The following is a 14,592-nucleotide window of genomic DNA, read 5'->3' on the forward strand; positions in this document are numbered from 1 at the left end:
CATTCCTCATGCTCTAGGGCATTTTTAAAACATATCTTAAAGAGACTTCAATAAGTTTGGTGAGCTTAGGACACCCAGAACATGTGGAAGTACCTAATGGCATCAAGTCAAAAGGCATCCTTCCCAGGCCAACGTGACTCTACCAACCAGGATTCCTCAAGCCCAAATATAGTACCAACAAGTTAAACATATCACTAGTCACACTGTGCATGGCTCCAACAAAAAATGTGTGTTGATACAAAGTCTGTAGGTTTATATGATAAAAGTATTACTGTCAAGGTACTAGGAAAACACAGTCTGCTTTTACACAGAGATGACAAAATCTCACTGCAAACATTTTCCAGACAAGAGAGAGAAAGTAAGAAATTCACATCTGTGGAAATTCGTTGGATGTGAAAAGATTTTGTAAAGATACTAGCTGACATTTTATTTCAACATCAGGCCCAAAGAGAAAAATGTGATAGTGGAGGATTCCTGGACATCACAGTATCTTTCCCTCCTGCAAGTATGCCCAAAGTCTGAGAAAGATCAGTAGATATGAAATTGGAAAGGCTTGTGTAGTTTCTTTTGTCTTTAAATACTGAAGCTGTTGCCTTTTCTCTGATTCAGGCAGTTTGTCAGTAGGGGTAGCCATGTAAAATGGATTATCCTGTGTAAGGCTAATGCTTCTAACTAGAAGCAACAGTACTGCAACTGCCAAGTTTCATGATCATCTGCTGACAGTCACACAGTGTTCGTTTATCACCAAGTTTCTCCAAGGTCTGCACAGCTTCAGCAAGCATGCCCACTCACTGTCCTGGCGCTGACAGTAAGGTGGGAGGAAGATAGAGACATGCCAACAGGAGGGCTTCAGCATGTTCTCTTTGACCAGGGTGTGCCTCCGATTCTTCAACTATATGACTGCTCTGTGTGACACTCCACCGCAAGCATCGATCTAACAGCTGGTGCATTTTGGTTGACTGGCTCCAGCCATCAGCCTGGCTGTGGCTTCATGCAGGAATGTCTACCTCAAATGAATGATCTGAGATAGTTTGTGCAGACAACGCAGATCTTGCTGGAAGCCCCAAAGTTCCAGTGGCAATACATGGTAAACACAGTCCCTTGACTGACTTAGGTCCATCTGTTGCTGCCAAAAGTTGGTTCAAGTCACCAGCAGCAGGTCACACAGTAACAGCTAGGCAGCCTTGTCTATGTTCTTGCTGGTGGGTGGAGCTATGCTTAGGCTATCTCATAGGTAATTGCCAGCCATCTTGCAATATGCCATGCTCACTTGAGAACTGTCCTGCTTCCAGAAAGATTTATGCACTGCCTTAAATGCAAACAGTAGAGCTTTTGGCAAAGGATTTTCTGCTGTGTGCAGGCTTTTTGGCATCTGCTCAACTGATGGATAAAGTCTTTCAGCCACTGCATCATCCCCTTGTAGTCAGTTAATAACAACAGTAATTAGAGATGCCCACCATTTTGCCACAGGGTCGATACCAATCACATCCAACTTGTCTCTTGTGAGGCAGAAAGTCTGCACTGTGAGACTGGTACTGTCAAAATATCCGTTCAGAAGCTGGAGACACTCCAGAGCCTCTGAGAACTCGTCATCTCCCTTGGCAGGTAGTTTGCCACACTCTGGTTTAGCAAAGCAGTACAAGGATTTCTCCAAAAGATGCTCCCAGAATGCCTGAATCACCTGAGCCAGTGGATCATCTCGGCTACCTGTGACAATATATATGCTTCCCTTCAGGGTACAGTCTCCATTCACAAAACACAGTACCCCAGAGGGTGACACAGCCACCTCATAGCTGCAGGAACAGTGCTGTTCTTAGCCACTTCCCATCCCCCCTTTGTGGCTGCTCCAGCAATATATATATATATATATATATATATTTTTTTTTTTTTACTTTGTAATAGAGTCACCACTCTGAAAATTTACACAAGTACCATATGAGGTAGTTTATGGTTCTGTACCAGCTATTTCCTGTATGATTTATTGATTCATTGTTGTCATCATCCAAGGCACTAGAGCTTACTTGGCACTACCTGCAGTACACAAAGTTGCATATTATATATGGTATGCTGTCTGGGTGCAAGGTACCTTTCTGTGTGTAGGCCTGTCTATCTGCATGTACCTGTACCTACCAACCAGCTGATCCTGCCAGAAGCTTCCCTTACAAAAACCTTTGCATATTTTTATTTGAAGGGGAAAATAAACATTTCAAGGCTTTCAAGATCAAAGCCACAGGAACAGCCTATGCCATAGAATAGTTTGCTGTGTGGTAATGTGAATTTCTTAGTTTACACTCTGTGTTTTTTTTTTTTTTATAATATTTCTCATTTGATCGTAGTGATTATTTTTATTGCAGTGTATCAGAATATTAAAATTTATGGATAGGAGAGAACAAAGCTGCATCTCTTGGTGAGTAATATGAATAAGTAGTTAATTCATGGTAAACTGTGGGAGTTTTAAAGAGGAAAGCAAACCTCAGGTATTTAAGAGAAAACGCATTGGAACAGTCTCTGCCATAAAACAAGCTGCTGTGCAGGAAATGTAAATGTCATTCTTTAAACTCTTTATATTACATATTATATTATTTCATGTTTGATTGCAGTCTTTATTTTTGCTGTAGTCCCTTCAATTATTAAAAATTCTAATTTGGAGAAAAAAACTGTGCCTCCTTGTAAGTTATAGTAACTGAAAGTTAATTACCTGTGAACTAAGGGGCAAGATAGAGACCAGTGTCTTTATTTAAAGGGAAAATAATCCATTCCAATATTTTCAAAACAAAACTTTGTGGAATGATTTCTGGCACAGCACAGCACATCCTGTTGTGTTAGAAAGGTTTTTCTACTCTGTTCATGTTGTGTTCTTAGATCCAGTGACTGTTGGATTGTCCACATCTTATGTTAATTTGACTAAACAGTTCCATTTCATTCTAATTTCATTGGCTCTTGGCAGTTAAGTACAGAATTATCTTTTTGCAGATGCACAACCCTTAAGCTAATTAAATTCATTTAATTGTCCACTGTATTCCATTATACCCAGAATATTTATTACCCACTGTTCACTACATGTATAACCAATTATCATCAGGCAAACTCTGACGTAAAGCTGATTCCCCTTACTATTGTAACTAAGCTGATTATACACGGTATGTCCACAGCCATCCATTTTTTGCAATAGCTTTAGCTCTATACTCTTTGCTAATTCTTTTAGTTGTTATTTTTGTAATAAGTAGCCTCTCCTGAGGGAAAACATGCATACTACCTGTCACCATAAATGTTCCAGCCTACTTTAGCCACATCCTTATCCAGTGTGCTGGCACTTGATTTCCTGAGATAGTATAGCAACCATTTATGGACATCCCACTTCTAAACAAAATTGGCCTTTCTTGTAACAGATGAATTTGTTTATCAAATGTGGAGGGTAATCTCTCCATTCAACCCACGGTCAGTATACAGCACCAGGACAGTTCGTTACTATACGACCAAAGCATTATTCCTGCATATGGGGAGGCAGTACACAATTCTTGCTTTAGCTTCGCAGGCCTCATAGACATCTTGCTAGCTTACCTCGGTCACATAGCTTGGATATTAGCATGACACCAACATCATCACCTACACCTACTGTATCTGAGAGCCATTTGTACTGTAAGCCTGTAACCTGCAACACATCCCAGAAATGTCTTAGTCATTGGTGACTTCATTGTAAGATGTATAGATACAACACTTACCAGGTTAGCAAAGGATAGAATCTCAGCTGCCTTTCAGGTTAAATGTCAAGAGATGTTACTAGGGCCATTAGTTCCCTGCATAGCCACCAATACAGATGCAACTATGCAAATGTCATTGTGGGGATGAATAATCTTTGGCAATCTACCCTTGGGGAGATATAGGGAGAGACATTATTGAAGTCTCCACTCATCTCTTTGGAGAGGCCAAGGCTCTGGCATTCTACAATCAATGATGCCCAAGTTCAAAGATTAAATAATTGGCTGCAACTATTGGGTAGTAAATTGGTGTCATTTTAAATGAAACTAAGGTGTGTCTGCATGGGATGAAATCGTCAATAGTCCCACCAGCTTTGCCAGGGATGCCCTGCATCTTTCATCACTTATTTGTTACATACTGACTAAGACTTTTGCTAATTACACCTCACAAACATCATGCCACAGTGAAATTCAGTGTAGATAATAACAAGGTAGCACAGCTGAATGGTAGAAGCCTAATCAACAAATTATCTGAACTTAATACCACACATAACCCAACAACTTCAGCATTTGTGTAGTTAGAGAAACTTGATTTATTGTAGTGATGACACTCTTTGCATTCCAGGAAACACTGCATACTATCCATTCAGATCTACCAGCAGCTATGTTTGAGTATCTGTATTTATATCTATCCCCACTGTCTCACAGAAGATTTCACATGATACAAATCTAGAATTACTTGAAATCCTAGTTATGCTCAATAAAGTTAATTATCTCATTATAGCCAGTTATTGACCTCCATCTCTGCCCGTTCAGAGCATATAGATTGCCTTAACCACTTAGAAAAGATAAGAACTGAGCAAAATACCCTTTTTATGGATGAATTCAACCACTTTTTTATATCTGTGGTACAACAGATAGTGCACTTGCCTTTACTACTGAAGGCTGTGGGTTCAGTTCCTACACCAGGTAGATTGAATGCTGATACTGCAGTACAGCATAAAGGTGGTGCTGCATTCCAGAGTGTGCAGTCCTTCAGATGACATTTAAAACCATGGCCTCATCTATCTACAATATTTACATTTTTATGAAAGCAAAAAGAAAAACATCACATTTCTTTCCCTTAAAGATCAATAATCATTTTACATTGTGGGACCCCCCCTCACTCTAATTTCCATAGCCGAAAACCTTTTTTTACCATCTTAGCTAAATCCCATTTTTCATTAAACATAATCTCCTTCACTGTTTGACTCCAAATCTCTCTGCCTCTTTCCTTATAATATCCGTATTATGTCGTATCAATATTTGCATTACTTACATCTGTAAACACTTCTAAATGTTTCAAATGCACAATCTTCTTCCATAATGATTTAATCCTTTTGCATCTTAAAAAAAAAGTGTTCTCTGGTTTCAAAGGCATGACAATACAATCAGTTCCTATTATTTTTACTTTTGTAAGGCATATTTGCTTTAACTGGAAGTTTTAGTGCAGTCAGTCTTCATAAGAAGTCCTGACACTCCAACATATTTTTGCACCTTCTCATTCTTGCTTGAACTACTATCCTTTTATCTTTGTAAAATTCTTTTCAGGGATATATATGAAAATGCGTATGCACAATATTATTATTATAACATTGTTTCCTCTCCTTTTCAATCGCATTCATTTTTATTTTCCAAAGTAAAAATTTACCTTGATAAGTTTTTATTTCATTATTAAACTAAAAGCACTGTTTGTGATTCCCTGCTAGTTTTGTCCACCCACCCTATCCTTCATTGATCTGCTTTTTAAACCTAATTTTAAGCTGCCCACCCCTACTGTAAATTGAGCTTATAAGCTCCAACCTTTCTACACTGCTGTTGATGTCTTGTATTTGTTTGCCTTTCCTTGCCCTTATATAGAAAAAGTCCATTGCCTCTTGTAGTCTATTCTACTGATATACGTGCTCTGAATTTATTGTCTAGCTAGCTGTTGGATAAAGTAGTGTATTTGTTTAGGTTGAGGGAACATTTGAGATTTTTGCATGCAGTTTTATTGGCTGTAAGGCTTATTAATCAGCTTATCTTGTTTTTTGTGTCTTTATAAATTCTGTTCAATTGAGTGGCTCTTAGCTCATTTATACAAAGGGAAGTACTTCTATTGAATAATCACACTTCAATAAACTGTTTAAAGTACAATGCTGTATTCATATTTTTAAGTTTGTTTGTGGTAGCATTTCACTCTGGTCACTCCTTTACTGTGCTTGTAGATTAGCAGTGCCGGGATTATTCATTTAGTTGCAGTAGGTGTTTACCTGTTCTATCTGAGCTGGGAAGAACACAAAAAGATTCTAAGTATTTTTTGCACTTCTTCTTATGTACTGTGACTGTACATAGGCAGTTAAAAAATTGTACTGTCTGCTGCTGCTTTAACTATTTTATTGTATTGTAGTGCATTGCATCTGTTAATTGTAGGCTGTTGTAAGTAGTTTGTGTGGTCCTGTTATACCTAGGCCACAAACTAGCCTTTCTACAATAAGCAGGTGCTTTTGTGCACCCTTATGACAGAAGTGTGCTGATCTAACCTGAGTTGGGGAAGGCTCATTGTGTGCTTTCTTGGCTGGTAGTTAGCTTAAAACTTGTTTCTCTTTGCTTGTATTTAAGCCTCTTGTTTATATGGTGCTACTTTTCACACAGCAGTGGTTATCATGCCCTGTATAGAGGCAAAAGCCTAGAAGTTCAACTTTCCCTAAACAGCTGTCACTGAAGCCCTTCTAAGCTTTTCTGCTTCTCTAGGAGAAACTCATTTGTGCACTAAGCAATGTCACCTTATTGATCAGCCTTAGCCTACATAAAGTATAGGTCCCTTTTGTAGTCTTGGCACTAGCAGGACAGTCATGTCAAATTAACCCATTCCCTTCCATAATAAAACATACAGTAAGAGCCTGCTATCATGCCTGAGCAATTTCCATTCATCGCTCTGGCTAACCTGTTAGGCATGGGCATCGTGAGTCAATGCAGCAATTGTCTCATGTATACTGAAAACCACTTACTCCTGAAACAAACAGATACTATATGTGAGAGATACACTTAACACTATGAAATTGGAGGTAAGATTCTCACAAAAGGACAAATCAAATGCCAAACAGGTTGGCAGCACACACACACACACTTCCCACACTAAATTAGGGCATGGGCATAAACCCACATATGCAGAGGTACTTACTAGTAACTTAACAAAAGATCAGAGGCTTCCCATATGATAACCACTTACACACATAACAATGCAAAAAACAACCACAACACATAATAGCACACACATCAGTGTCTCAACAAATAAGCCCATAAGACATAACACCACAGAACCTTTATTTATTGGTCATAGGTAGCTCCATTGTGAGAGACATGGATGTTACCCTCACCAGGCTGGATGAGGAGTGGGTTATGGTTAACTGCCTGTCAGGTGCCTGGAACAATCAAGTCACTCAAGCATTCAAGTTACTCACCCACAAGTACCAGCATGACTCCATCATAGTACACATGGGGTGAATGACTTCAGATGTACTTCAGTGAACTACATGAAAAGAGATATGACTGAACTCTCAGATTATGTGTCACAGGCAAGTATAAGCCTAGCCTTAAGCAACATTCTACCTTCTCCAAAGATGATGCCACAATACAGACAGAAAATATTGACTTTAACAATTGTCTTAGCTTCTGGTGTTGGTCCAAGGGGATCCAATATCTGTTAGCCTGGGAAGACATGGTCAACAAGCCACTCTACTTTGCCAAGGATGGCCTACACCTTTCTCCTATAGGTTTTTGGATACTGGTAAAGGCATTGGGCACCCTATTTTGCCTTTTTAGGCAGTGTCAAATTGGGTGGCCACGGTGGTGTAGCGGTTAGCATTGTTGCCTAACAGCAAGAGGTTCTCCGGTTCGATCCTCGGTTGGGGTGCCTTCTGTGTGGAGTCTGCATGTCCTCCCTGTGGTCACGTGGGTTTCCTTCGGGTGCTCCTGTTTCCTCCCACATCCCAAAGACATGCTGTAGGTGGATTGGACACTCTAAATTGGCCCTAGGTGTGAGTGTGTGCATGTGTGTGCCTTCTGTGGAAGGTTGGGCGCCGGGCTGGCAACTTGACACTGTAAAACTCCACTGCCAATCATGAGCAGACAGGTGATCTGCTGTGGCGACCCCTAACCGGGAAAAAGCCGAAAGAAGAAGAAGAAGGCAGTGTCAAATTAACCAGCTTCTCAATATAACAAAATCTTCTTTGGATAAACCCGAGGTCCAGCTACTTAATGCAAGGAGTCTAAAGAAGAAACTGCACTCCCTGAAAGCACTCCTCACTTTGGAAGATGCTGATGTCTTCTGTGTAATCACCCAGATATGGTTCAGAGGTGTGAAAAGCACCCCTGTCATACAGGACTACAACACCTTACATGCGTTCAGACCACAAACTGAGGCTGAAAGAATCAAAGGAAGAGGTGTATCCATCTTCTTTAAGAATAACTACACTTTGAGACTGACCAAACAGTATGACTTTCTTGAGCTACTCCCTGTCCAATTAACTATAGACAAAGCCCCCTACCACATCATAGCTAGCGTTAGGTCCCTAACCATGAAACAGGAAAAGCAAACCCATACCAGGGCTTACTGGAGTCACCTGCCATACAGCAAAATGCCTTACTCATGTGTGATTTTAATTATTCTGCCATCAACTGGGAAATATGCACGACCACAAACAAGCTGGCTCAGAGGTTCTTGGATTTTGTCAGTGAAAATGCTCTGGAATAGCTAGTCAGCACACTCACAAGAAGGTCAAATGTCCTGGACATAGTACTCATTAACATGGTAGAGCATTGCACCCCACCCATGATGTCCTCCTTGGTGAAATGAAACCATAAATCAGTTTAATTCAATGTAAAATAAGACCAGATACCCCATCAAACTCAAAAAATGCTTAAGAATTTTTCAAAGACAAATTAACTCCTACTAAGTGATAGTATAAGAAGTTTCAAAGCCCCCTTAAATGCAGATAATGTGGACTCCTATGCAGTGATGTACAACAATGCCCTGTATAACCACTTAAGCAGTTGTAAACAATCATCTGTATCTGACCGGGTTAAAAACAGGTCTTGACAAAAACACAAGCCACCCTGGTGGACTCCTAGTATAGACAGGCTATACAATAAGAGAAAGAAACTAATGCCCAAAAACAAGAGGGAACTGACTCATCAGAGGAAGAAATCCCCCTGTAGCTTAAAAAAAATAGAGATATTGCCAAGTCCTCCAAAGCAATGTATGAACCAAAACTAGCCTCCCTACCTAAGGATAATCACAGGGCATTCTTTAACTACATCAAAAATCTAAAAGGGAATATATAGCTATGTGCTGAACTTGTTTTGGAAAGCACCACCCACACTCAACTGGAGGTAATAGCCAACCTACTAGTTGAAAGATTTGGAGCAAAGTATAAACCACAAACACACAGCCCAGCAGCAATCAGGGCCAATAAAGGACTATACCAAAATTGATGGAAAAAGAGTAATTTAGAACTCTCCACTCCAGTAGATGCAAAACAAAGTTTACTATACAAGACTAGGTGCTTTCATTTCCTAAACATGTGAAATTTCTTCAGAATAAATTAAAAACCAAATGTTAAACATTTATAAATTACATCAATCACTCTCATTGGTTAACACATAAACACTCTCATGGGTTAACACATAAAAAACATGCTTGGCATGTAAGGGCTCTAGGGCTGTTAGCCTAGTAATGTCCTATGGTCTATGAACATACAAAATATAATCTCTTTCTTTTAAAATTCAAAAAATTCATCCACTCTATTTTATACTTAAATTATAATGTCTGCATTATTTATGAAGCACTGTTCTCCTTTAAATTCTAATACTTTACACAAATGTAAAGATGTTTTGTATGCTATTGGATGTATCAATCACAAGCCTTTTAACTGGGTTAAATATAGATCCCCAAATAAAAGAAAAAATAATGTTATAAAGTTCCTTCTCATATATTAACGGGATATGGAAAACACTTGCTAAATATGCAATTTTTGTAAGTAATATTAAATTAATTAAGTACATTTCTTCCTTAAATGATAATCTAAATGATTTCCAAAACATACCAGTACTTTTCATCGCTCTGATCTTTCTTACCATATCAATTCAGTATTTTCTTGTTTTCCAAAACTTATTTCAAGTACATTTATACTTGTTTCAAATTTAATAGCTCTTAGCATACATTCAAAATCTAACCCTCATTATCATTTTAATCACCCCTTTACTACTTTTTGTAACAAGAATAATATTGTCTATGATGTTAACATAATTGTCATATTTATCCCTTCATTATATGTATAACCAATGTCCCCATTTCTCTATTAACATGTGTAGAAATCATATTCAATACTAGCACAAATTTTATACTACTCAAAGGGCATCTTAGTCTTATACCCTTTTCAAGTTCAATTTCTTCACTTACCAACCATTTACTAACACATTAACTAAATTTAATTTATATGCTGTAACACAAACATTTCTTATTACTTATATTATATGCATCAAATATTTTCCATAATACATTATGTTGAATTGGTCAAAGGCTTTGCTTAAATCACCTTCCATTATTTTTGCTTGAACTTTTCTATATTAAAACTGAACAACTAATTCCATAATTATTAATAATAATTCTTGTACCCTTTTTCATTTTATACATTTGCTCATTTATAATATTACTTATTTTTCTTCCATTCTTTTTGTAAAATTTTCAAAAAGATTTTATAATCCATGTTATTTAGAGCTATTGGTTTCCAATTCTGCATCTCAAATTTTCATCTTTTTTCCATATAAAATAAATTATTTCACTACACAGTTCTTTATACTGGAATCCTTAATTAACCATTCATTTAATACCTTTTAACATTTTTTGTGTTATTGTCATATTTTCATACATCCGATATTGTATTCCATCCGGACCTGCTGCAGATTCTAAATTAACTATCTTCAGTATATTTTCTAATTCCTCCATCATAATTTTCCTTTCTAAGTCCTTTTTATGAAGGATTTCTTTTTCGGAAACATTATATACTTTCCATTTATTATTAGCTTATATTTTCTATCCTGTAAAGTTTACTTTAATGTCTTTTTCTTGTATTTTCATAATTTTATCTTCTGTATCATGTATTATACCTGAAATAGCCTTCATTTCTCCCATAGTACTATTATTTTCTTTAATAAATTTCCTCGAGTATGGAACAAGTTCTTTTTTTCCTTGTAGGAAATATCTTTATTTATACAGTAAATGTTTTATTTTAATCTTATTCAGATTATACAACTCTTGTTCTTTAATGAAAAATCCTATTCATTTTTTTCTAAACTATCAAACATGTCATTACTTACCTTTTTATACTTTATTTTTCTCCATTTCTTTTTCTTTTCTCCCATCTTATATAACACATTTTATATTTCTGATTAAAACACAACCACTATTCTGACTAGTCCATATAAAAATCTCTCATTTCTATACGATCTTGCCATATATTTTATAAGTCAGCTTTTCCTGTATGATCTCATTTAACTTCATTAATTATTTTTCCCTTTTCTATTTTTATATACTCAGCATTACCTTTTAGTGCAATACAAATTTATCTATGATCTGGAAAAGCTGTCATCAAAATTCCATCTTCTAAAATTTGAAACCCTAGTGAAAGTAGGAAATAATCTATTTCAGTTTTATTCTCTCCTCTACTATATGTCCATGTACTCTTCTTCCAAACACATAATTGCAAATATTTTATAATATCTAACACTTTTTTAATGTCAACAAGCTTTCCTTTTTTGCTCTCTTATATTGCAATTTAAATCTCCTATTACAATTATTTCCATATTTATAGCCACATAGTGACATATATTTTTAAACATATCTTCTCTCTCTCTTTTTGTCACATATGCATAAATTGCTATAACTTTAAAAATCTAATTTTTCCATCTTACAACAAGAATTGTTGTTCTACCCTTTATAACAAATGTGATATCTAATATCTGTATCATATCTTTATAAAAAAATAACTATTACTGAACAAGTCTCTCACCATAAATTCCAAATTACATTTTTCCCACCACACTGTGAGTTGAAATTTCTCTTCTTTTGTTAAAAATCTAATGTCTTCCAATATAATAATATCACTTTTCTGCTTTTTGCCCCACTGAAGAATGCCTATTCTTCACACTAAATTCTTTAAAAAATTAACCTTTAATGCTCGGATATTACAGATAATATTGTCTTGTTAATATCATGCCCATGTCTTCCCTTTCTTTTTTCTTTATTATGTCCTTCTATTATTTTTCTTTTTCTCTTTTGAACTCTCTTAACAATATAATTTCTTGTTTGCTTATCTAAATTCCATTTCATATCTTCATTATCATTTAATCTGGACTCTTATACCATTAATTTTGTTTTATATTAAATCCATGCTCCTTATATTTGTGATTCTTGTTTTCTCTGTAAAGTATTCAGCCCTCCTCATTTTGTTTGTGTATCTACTGTTTCTATTTCTATTTCTATATGTTAATTTTCTTGACTCTGTTCTACCAGTGTTTCTACTATCTCTGATTCTTTTTCACTTACTTTTTCTTTACATTCCACCCCTAATTGTCCTGCTTTGTTACTTTTATAATACCTTAGATCACAGTTCATTATATCATATCCTATCTTTCCAAAGAAAAATAATTTTCTTTTTTCACAATTGTTAATCAAATGGTCAGTTTTCTACATAAAATCATTCCTTAGGCTGCCCCCAATATTTCACCATGCCTTTGTCACCTTCTACATTTATAATGCTTGGAATATGTACAATATTTTCATTTTCAATTTTCAGAACAGCGTGACAACCCTGTGCCACCATACACAAACCTATTTTATCATATATCTTTGAAATATCTAATACATCTTCACTTAGATTTAATAAATGTCTTTATAAAGTATTTTTTCTACTTCAGTCCTGAATTGTATGCACATTTTTAGTCACTCTATAAAATGTCTTAAACATGAATAAATTCCAAGGAGCGTAGTTTTTCTTTTTCTCATATCTTGCTAAATTATTTTCAATCATTTTCCCAGTCTCAAAAATAATATCATGATATTCCTCTTTATTTATATGAATAAAGGTTCTTGCCTAAATGACTTTAACTTCTAAGAGTGTAATTACTTTGTCCCATACCTTATATCGGTCCAATTCACTATCTTCTTTTTTCTCATTTTATACTGTAAATGATTTTTTTTTCTATTTATTTCTCTTTTTTTCTCTTCTTTCCCTTTTTTGTGTTCTGACCTTCACCATGTATGTGTATGCTTTTCTTTTTACGGCAGACCCTTTTACTTATTGAACATCCTTCTTCTGTATCTTATCCATTAATTCTCCCCAGGAAACATCTTTAACACTCTTTGGTTCACTCACATCTACTAAATCCATAAGCAAGTCATCTCAAAACCCTCATAATTTGAGTGTTGCAGCAACACATTCCTGTATTAACTCTTCTTCCCTGATGAGATTTTTGCTGAAAAATGTTCTCCAAATCCATCACAGATACCATGGTTTTACTTCTTCATCAATAGATCACATTTGAGAAAGCCCAAATGCATTCTCATCATTACTACAGCTTACATCTCCTTATTGCTAAGGCTTGCCTGCCTTAGATTCACCAGTTCACTCCTCCAACATATGCACTGCATCATTTTCATTTTGAATACCATTCACATCCTCTAATTTCAAAAATCCACTCCTCTTTTTAACCAAATACATTTCTTCGTTATTCAGGAAGCATTCCATTCACAAGTTTTAAATTCCCCACAATAGAAACATACTCTCCACAGGATTCATTAAGCCCTGCATGGCATGCAGAATAGTGCAGGAGCTGCTGCATGCAATATGTCCACCAAGCAATTCAGTATAGAGCTCTTGGGACATGCACAAGTGCTCCTACACTACTCCTGCATGAACATCACTGGCTTGTGCTAATTACCTCATTTGCTGGTGAAAACCATGGAAATGAGGTGAATTAGTGATTCAGCAAGCAGGCAGGTGTGCATGCAAGAATAGTGTAACCTGCAGAAATGTATTCAGTTACTAGCCGAATACATTTCTGCAATACAAAAACGGAGGCATGACAGCCTCAAATAAAGCATGTATTCCATTTATTAGGCATGTCAATGGCCAAAGATATGGCCATTGGCATGAAAAATACTTTACATTTTTTAAAATAAAATGGGCTTTTTTTGGCTTATCTTGGCCATTTAAGCATAGGGTAGTGGTGTGCAAATGGGATCATGCTGAAAATAAAAAGAAAAGGGGGAAAATCAATTCTGAGAGAAATGTGCATTTTGCCATTATAGTCAATGGCATGCAGAATGAAAACAATACCAGGGAATAGTGGTTGCTAAGGGGAAAGGTACAGTGTAAGCATAGTAACTCATGAGCAAGGCAATGGTGCATGCAAATGTGGGGATTTATACTGAATCACAAATTTCTTCTAAGTGTCAGACTGCACCTAACCGTGTAGGTGCTCTAACAATGCAGTGTAGACCATAGGAGCAGCTAACATGAAAAGAGAGTGTGTCATGATTGCTGTAAGCACATTGGAGCTCATTGGCCTGTGCTTGCCCTTAGCTAAGCACAGCTAAGGAAGGGATGTGTCTGAGGCTGTGTTTTCCTATTCCATGAAATGCAGAGTGTGTTCGTGTCTAGGGAAGGCCAATTATGCTTAAGAGTGTTTACTTTTTACTAAACGGGTGTGCGCGGTGTGCACCGGGCCTAAAAAAAAAGAAAACACAGGGGATAGCAGGAAAAAAAAATTGCCTGAATCTCCTTGTGCTCTGAATGTGCTTCTCAAACATTTT

General features: G+C 36.5%; 1 pseudogene; it reads right to left on the reverse strand.

Moving 5' to 3' along the window:
- Positions 1-668: 668 nt before the first annotated feature.
- LOC122810737 overlaps positions 669-14,592 on the reverse strand; it is a 46,229-nt pseudogene continuing 32,305 nt past the window's right edge.

This window comes from Protopterus annectens, chromosome 9.part0, assembly GCF_019279795.1.
Source record: "Protopterus annectens isolate FY-2018-M chromosome 9.part0, PAN1.0, whole genome shotgun sequence".
In the NCBI taxonomy this organism is placed as follows: domain Eukaryota; kingdom Metazoa; phylum Chordata; order Ceratodontiformes; family Protopteridae; genus Protopterus; species Protopterus annectens.